The sequence below is a fragment of the Heterocephalus glaber genome, unplaced genomic scaffold (assembly GCF_053883595.1).
Source record: "Heterocephalus glaber isolate CG9 unplaced genomic scaffold, H.glaber_assembly_v1.0 deba00001447, whole genome shotgun sequence".
In the NCBI taxonomy this organism is placed as follows: domain Eukaryota; kingdom Metazoa; phylum Chordata; class Mammalia; order Rodentia; family Bathyergidae; genus Heterocephalus; species Heterocephalus glaber.
The window spans coordinates 5,929,112-5,938,546 of record NW_028258299.1 but is presented as its reverse complement, the minus strand read 5'-3'; the positions used below and the strand labels follow the sequence as shown (position 1 = coordinate 5,938,546).

At 48.7% G+C, this 9,435-nt stretch overlaps 1 protein-coding gene across 4 annotated transcripts in view; it reads left to right on the top strand.

Annotated features, from left to right (window-relative positions):
- Positions 1-9,435, top strand: part of Clstn1 (calsyntenin 1) — a 68,477-nt gene that overhangs the window by 25,283 nt on the left and 33,759 nt on the right. The gene's annotated exons all lie outside the window — the stretch shown is intronic.

Below are 9,435 nucleotides of genomic sequence, written 5' to 3'. Positions count from 1 at the left end.
GCAGCAGGAAGTCCAAGTGTTGATTTGATGCCGCCATGCGGTTAGGAAGAGCTGGCAGTGGGTGGGCTTCTGCTGCAGGCTTCGGGACCGCAACAGGGCACCTGGGAGACTTTGTCCACCGTCTGCATGGCCAGGTGCCGTGTGGCACATTGAGGAGCTGTCACGCCTGAGAGATGTAGGTGCTGCAGGCAGGCCTTGGGCTTCGGCAGCAGCAAGGATCTGTGGGAAGCTGGTGCTGCTGCTGAGTATCTCAGGAGGGGAGGCTAGAGACAGGTCCCCCCCCACCAAAGGGGACATTCCCAGGACTCGGGGCTGTAAGAGGGAGTAAATGTGAAATTGCCCAGATAGGCTTAGAAGCTCACTTTCTTACAAGGAAGCCCTGGATGGCCTCTGCTTGTGAGCCTTCTGTGAGTGTGACATGGTGGGCACTGGGAATCGAACCAGGGATGCTCTACCACAGAGCCACATCCCCAGTCCTTGTTAAAAAGTTTTTATTTTGTCAGGGTGGAGGAAAAAAAAAAAAAGTTTTTATTTTGAGACCGGGTCTCACTGAGTTGCCGAGGGGGAGGTCTCAATCTTTGGATCCTCCTGCCTCAGCTTCCCTCAGCGGCGGGATTACAGCAGTGTGCCAGCAGGCCTGGCTGACTGTGTTTCTGTTTGGGAGTGTGTGATAGTCTCTTAGGGTGTGGTTGCAGGTGGGCTCAGGAGCTGCCTGTGGCAGGAGCCTGCTGGGGACACCTCTGCTGCATTTGCAGGCCAGGGGCGGGGAGGCTGGAGCAAGGCCTTTGCCCTCAGAGGCTTGCTCTCCCGCCCTCAGGGCACCCGCTTTACTGAGTGAGGTTTCTGCAGTTTACCCCTCTGGTTCCTCCTCCAGCCCTGCTCTGTCTTCCTCTCCTCCTTTTTGTGCTTCCTCACAGCCCAGCCCTATAGTACCTCCACTGAGAGGCCACAGAGCTTGTAATCTCACAGGGTTCCTGTGCCTACCCCCCTTGGTCAGCGGTCCTCTGGTTCCTGGGGATGCTGGCCTGCAAGTACCACTTTTTCCTTTTGTTTGAGACAAGTCTGTAGAGTAGCCCAGACTGGCCTCAAACTGCTGACCCTCCTGGCTCAGCCTCCCAGAATGCTGGGATGGATTACAGGCTAGTGAGTGCCATCACGCCTGGCTCAAATATGTCTTTATGCATTGCTTCTGGGTATCTGGATGGGGGCAGAGAGCCTGCTCTGCTCTCAGGGACCCTGCATTTAAGGGTGTGACTCCCAAGTCTCCCTGTGGGAGGGAAGGCTTAAGGGTGTGGCTCCCAAGATTCAGAGTCCCCCCTGAGCTCAGGAGCACCTGTGGCTGCACCTCCCAGGGTTCCAGCTAGATTCCAGGGAGCCCTCTTTCTTCCTAAGTGTGTATGGATGCTCGCCTGTCACCTTGGGGACTTGTGCCAGAGTCGTGCAAAAGCTTTTGTCAATAGAAATCTTACTTGTTGCTGGACATGAGGCTCCTGTGCTACAGTGGCTGTCACATCGTGTTCATGACATTGGAGAGCCTCTCAGTAGTAATGTGACGGCTTGTGAAGCTCAGAGACAGTGAATATAGAAGGCAGACCTGACTGACAGACTCGCCCCACCCTGCACTGCTGCCCCGCCCTGGACACCTGTGTTCTTTTGAGATAGGAGTTGCCAAGGCGATTACAGGTGTGGGGCACCGGCCTGCTGGTTTCATAGGGTGAATCTTATATTGAGTAAAAAATAATCCGATTAGATAAGTAATTCATTTCTGTGCTTAATCCCATGGGCTTCTAGAAAAGTATGTGAATGTGATATTTGGGAATAATCACTTATGAAAACCTGAGTGAGAGAAAAATGAGCTAGTAGCTAAGTGAAGTGTAGCTTCTTTCAGTATCACCTGTTTTTATTGCTGAGATGAAAACTAGGACCTCATGCTGAGCATGTGCTCTACCACCAAGCTGCATCCCCAGCTCAGGCACACTTTGCTTTTTAAGGACATTTGTTGGAGACCGCTTAAGAGAGCGTGTATTTCCCGATGGCAGGGAATAACGCCAGCGTCCTCTCAGTGTTAGGGGCAGTGATTATGCTGTGCCGCAGGTGGTGTGTGCTCAGAGCAAACTTCAAGCCATTCTGTGGGTAACTGGAACTTGTTCACAGACGGAAACCCTGCTGGACTTGGTGTCCCACACCTGTAATCTGGCACTCAGGAGGCAGAGGCAGGAAAGCCACTTGAGCCCAGAAGTTCAAGATCAACCTGGGCAATATAGCATATGGGAAGAAAGGGAGGAAACTTTTATAATCATCCATCCACCTACCAACACATTTAACTAGCTAGCTTGCTTTCTTTTTTTGGTTTTTTGAGACAGGATTTCACTTTGTAGTTCAGGGTGGCCTTGAACTAACTGTGTAGCCCAGGCTGGCTAGTGTCAACTCCCGGTGATCCTCCTGCCTCTGCCTCCCGAGTGCTGGGATTACAGCTGTGCACCACCACACCCAGCCATGCTAGCTTCCTTTTTTTTAATCCAAAAAGTTTTATTTTCATTTTTAAGGTGTAATTTATAGAATTATAATCAATGTAGGATTATTTAAAATAGAATAATAATAATAGAGTAAAGTTTTGGCACATGTCCCCATTTCCTTCACCTAGGACCTTACTAGGGTTTTTTTGGTACCAGAGATTGAACTCAGGACCTTCTGTTTTTGAGGCAGGCGAGGTAGCTCACCAGCCCGTTTTTTTTTTTTTTTGAGACAGGGTCTTGAAATGTAGTTCAGGCTGGCCTTGGGCTCACTGTATAGTCCAGGCTGGGTTCAAATTTGTGGCAATCTTCCTACCTCAGCCTCCTGAGTGCTGGGATTACAGACAGGCACTTGCCAGGCAGGTGTGGTGCCACTGAGCTAAATCCCCGGCCCCCACTGAGCTACATCCCCAGCCCAAGACCTTACTGTCGTAACCAAAGATGCCTCTTTTCATCTTCCTGAAAACACGAGGTGTTAATGTGTGGTGGTTTCAGCTCCCAAGGGAGATAGTACCAGGCTGCCCATTTGCACGCTGCTGACTGGGAGGCAATCCAGGAAGCTTCTCCGGGCTCCAAGCCTTATTCAAAGCAGACTCTGTCCTGGCAGCCTGCGGTTAACTTGCCTGTCACTTTCCACCTCTCTGTCACTGGCCAGTAAGCCCTCTAAAAAGGCAGCAGCAAAAAAAAAAAAAAAAAAAAATGGCAGCAGCAGTGCCCTCCTTATTCAGTGCCTTGCTGGCCACTCTTCCTGGGATGGTGAGGGAGGTCTCCAGGAACCAAGGGTGAAGACACTTCGGCTGCAGACTCATAAATACAAGTGAAGTTCTAGAGCCACGAACATAAAAGAAACAGCTTTGCAGTTTGGTTTCCAGTTATGTTGGAGGTGCTAGGTGGAGATGCTAGCTTTCTGAGGTCAGTGAGCTTCCACTCTGTTTTGTAGTAGTGATTTTTACCTAGACTGGGTCTGCAGGATCAGACGCTCCTTAAACCTACTGTTTTGTGTGTTTGTGCATTTTTTAGGGTAGAGGGTTCCAGACTTGCCATAGATTCCTGAAGAGAACCTGTGGTCTGAAAAGGTTATGAACATGGCTGTAGGAGGTCTTGCCACTTTAAATTATAGACTCGCGGGTACTGTATTTGTCTCAGCTTTGGGGACGCTGTTTCAGCCAGATTGGACAGCAGAAACGTTAGTTCTCCTTGACTTCTTTTTATGTTAATTTTTAAAAGCACATTTGTGATCATTACACCCTGATTTCTCAGAAATAACATTGTGACAGTTGCTGTCTCATTCCTAATAGTGTGGCTAAATAACTCTTGGAAAATCAGTCTTAATAATAAGCAAAATTGAGCATCCAGAGGGCCTGACTTGTGGTTGGTGCTTTGTAAATGTGCTGGATTTGATTTGATGTTGATTGTACAAAACTGGGTGTATTAAAAAAAGTAGAGCTTTCAGGTCAAAACACGACAACATTCTTTTTCAAATGACAGTCTCAGTAAAGTCATTAGAAAAAGTTTTCAACAAAATAGAAAATCAAATCAATGATCTATAAAAAGAATCATACACTTTGTATGGAATTTATCCCACGTACACAAGGCTGCTTTTGAGCATGAAGACGTCAGTTGTGTTGCCAGACTTAGGAATAAGAATTGCATGATCATATAGGTTCAAGGGGAAATGGGCTCTGGTAAAGTGCTGTTCATTCATGAGAAGGCCTCCCAGCAAGTCAGCAGTGGAGGAGAACTATCTTGACTTATAAACAACATCTACAAAACCTGCTTAATCAACAGTGGTGAAAAGAGAATTGGCGAAGCTGCAGAAACCTGTAAAGCATAATTGTTCAAGGGTTATCAGTTTTTCTTTCATAGCAGAATTAAATGGCACAAACTTGCTATATGAAGATGTGTACATTGAAGTAAATTATTTCATACTCCAAACTGGTGGGATATATACAGATGGTGACTAAATGTTTAATGATGTTAAATAATTATAATGAATTTTTTAGATGATAATACCATTATGGTTAGTTTTAGAAGTTGTTGTCTTTTAGAGATGTATGTTGAAGTATTGATGAATGAGGTTACATGAGGTTTGGGATTTGTTTAAAAACAATTGAAGGCATGGTGGTGCACCTCTATAATCCCAGCACTCGGGAAGCTGAGGCTGGAGGTTCGCCATGAGTTAGAGGCTGGCTTAGAGTACATAGTGAAACCCTGTCTCAAAAAAATAAAGTAAAAAACTAAAGATAATTGAGGGGCTGGGGAGGTAGCTTAGTGGCAGAGCACTTGCCTAGTGTGCATGAGGCCATGGGTTCAATTCCCAGGACCATTTTTAAAAAGTTAGAATAAAAGGAACAAAAAAACCAGTCGGAATTGGTGACAGGAATGGGAGTGTGCGAGTCAGACGTGATTGGCCCTGTGTTGGTCATTGCAGTTGTTGAGTGATGGGTGCATGGGCTTCATTCTATTTTGTCTTCTTTTGTGTCTGTTATACTTTTCATGTAGTATAAAAAGGTAAAACTGTTTGATATAGAACGTATTTGGCCACATCTATTAGGATAGTTACTGTAAAAAAAAACAAACCCCAAACAAGTATTTGCCGGGAAGTAGAGAAATTGGAACTCTCATGCACCGTTGGTACAAATGTCACTGTGGAAAACAGCATGGAAGTGCCTCAAAAAATTAAAGGTAGAACCACCATATGCTTCAGCAGTTCCACTTCTGGCTAGTACTTACAGAGAAGTGAAGGGAAGGTCGGAGGAGGAACACATCCAGGCTGGCAGTGGCACTGGCCGTAGTCAGCACCACAGGGAGGAAGCCACCTGGTGGCCATCAGCGGGTGAGTGGACAGTTACAATGGAATAGTATTCAGGCTTAAAGAGGAGGACAGTTTTGCCACACTAAACATGAGTGAACCTTGAGGATATTACGCTGGCGAAATAAACTGGCTGCTAAGCGACAGATACTGTATGATCCCACTTATGTGAGGCACCTAGAGACAGAAAGTAGAGAGACGGTTGTCAGGGCCTGGGGGAGGAGGAATACTAAATTATTAATGGGTGTAGAGTTTCAGTTTTACAAGGAATCTTGGAAAGTGATGGGGATGATGGTTGCAAATCAACAATGTACTTACTGAATTGTACACTTAAAGATGGTTAAGGTGAGCGGGGTGTGGTGTTGCACACCTGTAATCCCAGCTACTCTGTAGGCTGAGGCAGGAGGGTCATAAATATGAGCCCAGCTGGGCGTTTAAAGAAAAATGTTAAGAAGAAGGTGCTGGAGATGTAGCTCAGGTAGAGTGCTGGTCTAGGTGCACAAAGCCCCAGGCTCAGTTCCCAGCACTGGTGCAGCGGCACGTGCCTACAGTCCCAGCCCCTTGGTGCAAGGTCAGAGGCTGGCTGGAGCCCAGAGGTTTGAGCCTAGCCTGGGGAACAGGATAAGAACCCCATCTCCAGAGCAGCAAAAAAAAATGCTGTTAAGCATTTAAGATGGTGAACTTTATGTTGTGTTATTTTACCATAATTTAAAAAAAGATTATTTGAAATCTGAAGGAAAAGTTAGAAGACCCACTTTAAACTTTCAAAAGTTAGAATTTTTTTTGCAGGATGTGGTTGCAAATAATTTTTTGGAGGGTGCTGGGAATGGAACCCTGGGCCTTGTGCATATTAAGCACAAACTCTACCATTACCACACTCTGTTCCCATGTTAGACTTCTCATCGAGGGCAGGGCTGCTCAGGCTGAGGTGGGCTCCTCAGTTTCCAGGGGTCTGCCTGGGGCTCGGCGAGGGTGGGTGGCTGGGTAGAGGAGAGGAAGGAAAACTCTTTGTTTTCTTGCATTTTTTGTTACAACAGCAGCAGGACCAGATAATTTGTAAACAAAAGACAATTGATTTTTGCAGTCCTGTAGGGTGAGACTTCTGATACCAATCTGCAGCATCTGCGGCCTCTGGCTGCACCACATGGCCGAGGGCATCCCTTGACGAGAGACGGGAGGGTGCCAGCTCTGCTCTTAAAAGCTGCTGGTGCCATTGTGGGGGCTGCACCCTCCTGACCTCGTCTAACCTGGTGGCTCCGGGACACCCTGCCTGTAGACCTGCCAATGTAGAAACTGGGGGGACACACTCAGGCCACAGCACCCCTCCTCTGGATTTTCCTCTGCCCTGTCATCTCTCCTTAACTTTCAGTTCCAGGTGGGGACGGCTACCCTCAGCCTTGTGCACTAGAAGCTAGACTCCAACCTGCAGGCTGCAAGTCCTTCCCCTTCGCTGGCTTCTCTCTGCTCTGCTCCTGGGCTGCTTGTCCCTGGGACTGCTCGTTGCTAGCAGGCAGAGGCAGGCTGGGCCTCCTTGGTCCGGGTGGGGTTTGCACAGGGAGAAAGCCCCTCTGGGCTCCTCCTCACTCTGCACTTGCCCCTCTCCCGGGGCATTGAATGGCTGGCCCTGCACACATCACTTTCCCAACACAGAGGATCCTGGGTGAGCTGGGCTAGCAGTGACAACCTTGGGGACAGGTTTCTGGGCCTTGTGTACCTCTAGAAGGTTGGGCCCAGATCCACCCCGCCGTTAAGAGCACGGCCATGCCTGACACCCAGCCTTGCATATCACAGGATGTTCCTGGTTTGGTGCTTGGTGCTCATTACTGGCATGGTGAACACGAGACAAGTTCCACTGTACTAGTGGAAAGATTAAGTGCTTATTCGATTGATTTAATGATTTACTTCACGCTGAATTGTTTTTACAAATCTCAAAATTACCTTCACGTGGAAGTAATACACATAGTTATGAAGTTGGCTGTTTTGAAGTGTGCACTTGATTGTAGTGTGGAAAACACTGGATTTCTTTAATGAGACAGATCCAAGGCAGTGGTTCTCTAGGGGACAGGGAGTGGGCGCCCAGGGTTCCTAGGTGTCTGGAGACAGCTCTGGTTGTCCCAAGTGGCGCAGGCGCTGCAGCCTCTAGTGGCAGGAGGCCAAAGGTGCTTCGGAACCCTGCACGGCACCGGACACCCCTCAATCAGAAATCATCTGGGCCAGGATGTCCTAGCGCTGGGGTTGCAACTCCTGATTAAAGCAGAGTCTAATATGCACTACAGGTGTTCCACGCAATGTGAAGTAAGTTTTCTTGGCCTTATGATGAGGAAGCCTTAAACCTGTGCTTACAGAATGGAGATTTCGGCCGGGGATTTAGCTCAGTTGTTTCACCGCCTGCTGTGCAAGCTCAAGGACCCGAGTTCGATCCCCGGTACCAAAAAAAAAAAAAAGTCTTGGTCCAGAATGAAGATTTCTTTGGAAGTGTTCTGTTTTGGGGGGAAAAATTACTGAGAGAACTTTTAGAACTGGTGCTGTGCTGACAAAAACTATCACTGGGAATGACCCTCGGTGTACAGGAGGTTTATTGTGTGTACATTTCACGTTCTTGCTACTTTGGTTGGGTGAAGTTTTGTCTTTTGTTAAAAGTGCCAGATTTTTGTTGTTTCGTTTGGTTTTATGCTTAACAGTATCACTGCGAAATACAGCTTCTCTTTGCTGAGTAAAAGGATAAAATAAGGCCTCTGAAGGGCTGGAGAACAGGGACTTGCTTCAGCCTCAGTTACATATTTAGGTGGTGCTAATTGGGAGGTGGCCATGGAAACGACGCGGAAAGCCCAGGAGCCTCCTTAGCCCCCCTCTCCCTCCGCTCTCCTCTCAGTTTGCTTGCAGTGAAATTATCGAGACTCGTGCAGTGAGGGCCTTCCTTACTTACCTGCACTCCATGCAGCGGGACGGCCCAGCAGTTGTGCCACTCCTGGCTTGGGTGCCCACCTGGGTACCCCTGGTTGAACGGTCCGATCCAGCACTACCTAGGAGGCTCCGGGCCCTGGGTTCCGTCCTCAGCACCGCGAGCAAATCAAACCAAACCAAACAGCAAAACCTCCCATTTACAGCCAAGTTCTTCCCATTGCAAGATTCCCACCATTCTCCCTCATCACCCTGTGTAACTGACAGCTGCTGTGGTCTGCAGAGCCAGAGGATTTGTTGGGACGGAGGAGAAGAGGGCCTCACAGTGCTGCCCAGATCCCGGTGCATCTCCCCGTGTTCTCAGAGCCAGGGCTTAGTCTTGCTCGCCGCGCTGTGACCCTCATGTGTGCTGGTTACAGTGCTCTCTCCACCCCGGAGCCCAGTGTCCCCGCACCTCTCGCCAGGTCTCCACTGTGCTTCTCCTGGTCCCGCAGGCATGCTGTCTCCCCAGCTCTGCGCCAGACGCCTGTGCGGTTGCCCTTGCCCACCTGGCGGAGTGCATGAGACCCGTGGCACGTCTGGCCCATTTCCTGAGCAGCAGTGACTGTGTCTCCCCCGCTTAGAGCTCATACTTTCCTTCCGGCGTGAGGAGAAGCCACGTTGAGGTGGTGGCAGCTTTGTCGTGTGGGTCTCTGTGTAGCTGTGGTGAGCCACCTCCTGGCTGGTGAGGTTCCCCACGGAGCAGAGTGCTACCCTCTGCAGCCTGCTTGTGTTCTCCCTAGCCCCAGCGAGGCGCCGGACTGTGGACACAGGAGTGTCCAGGGAAGGGGTTGAACAAGCTCACAGTCAGCAGCTGGGAGAAGCGGAAAGGACCTTGGGCTTACGATGGTTAGAAGGACCAGGGATGGTCTGGTCCTAACATAAAACCGACCTGAGGACAGTACTCAGAAAGTCAGAGAGCCCACCTTTTTATTTTGGAACTGCAGGACTATTGTGCTGGTTCAAGTTTATTTTGAGGGAAGAAAAGAATCAGCTGGAGATTTTAAAGATAGCCTAAGACACCTTTCTGTGCAAATGATTTTAACAGAAGGCCTACTAATGCTCCTTTTTTTTTTTTTTTTTTTTTGGTATCGGGGATCAAACTCAGGTCCTTGCACTTTCGAGGCAGGCGGCAGAACCACTGAGCTAAATCCCCAGCCTAGTGGGATT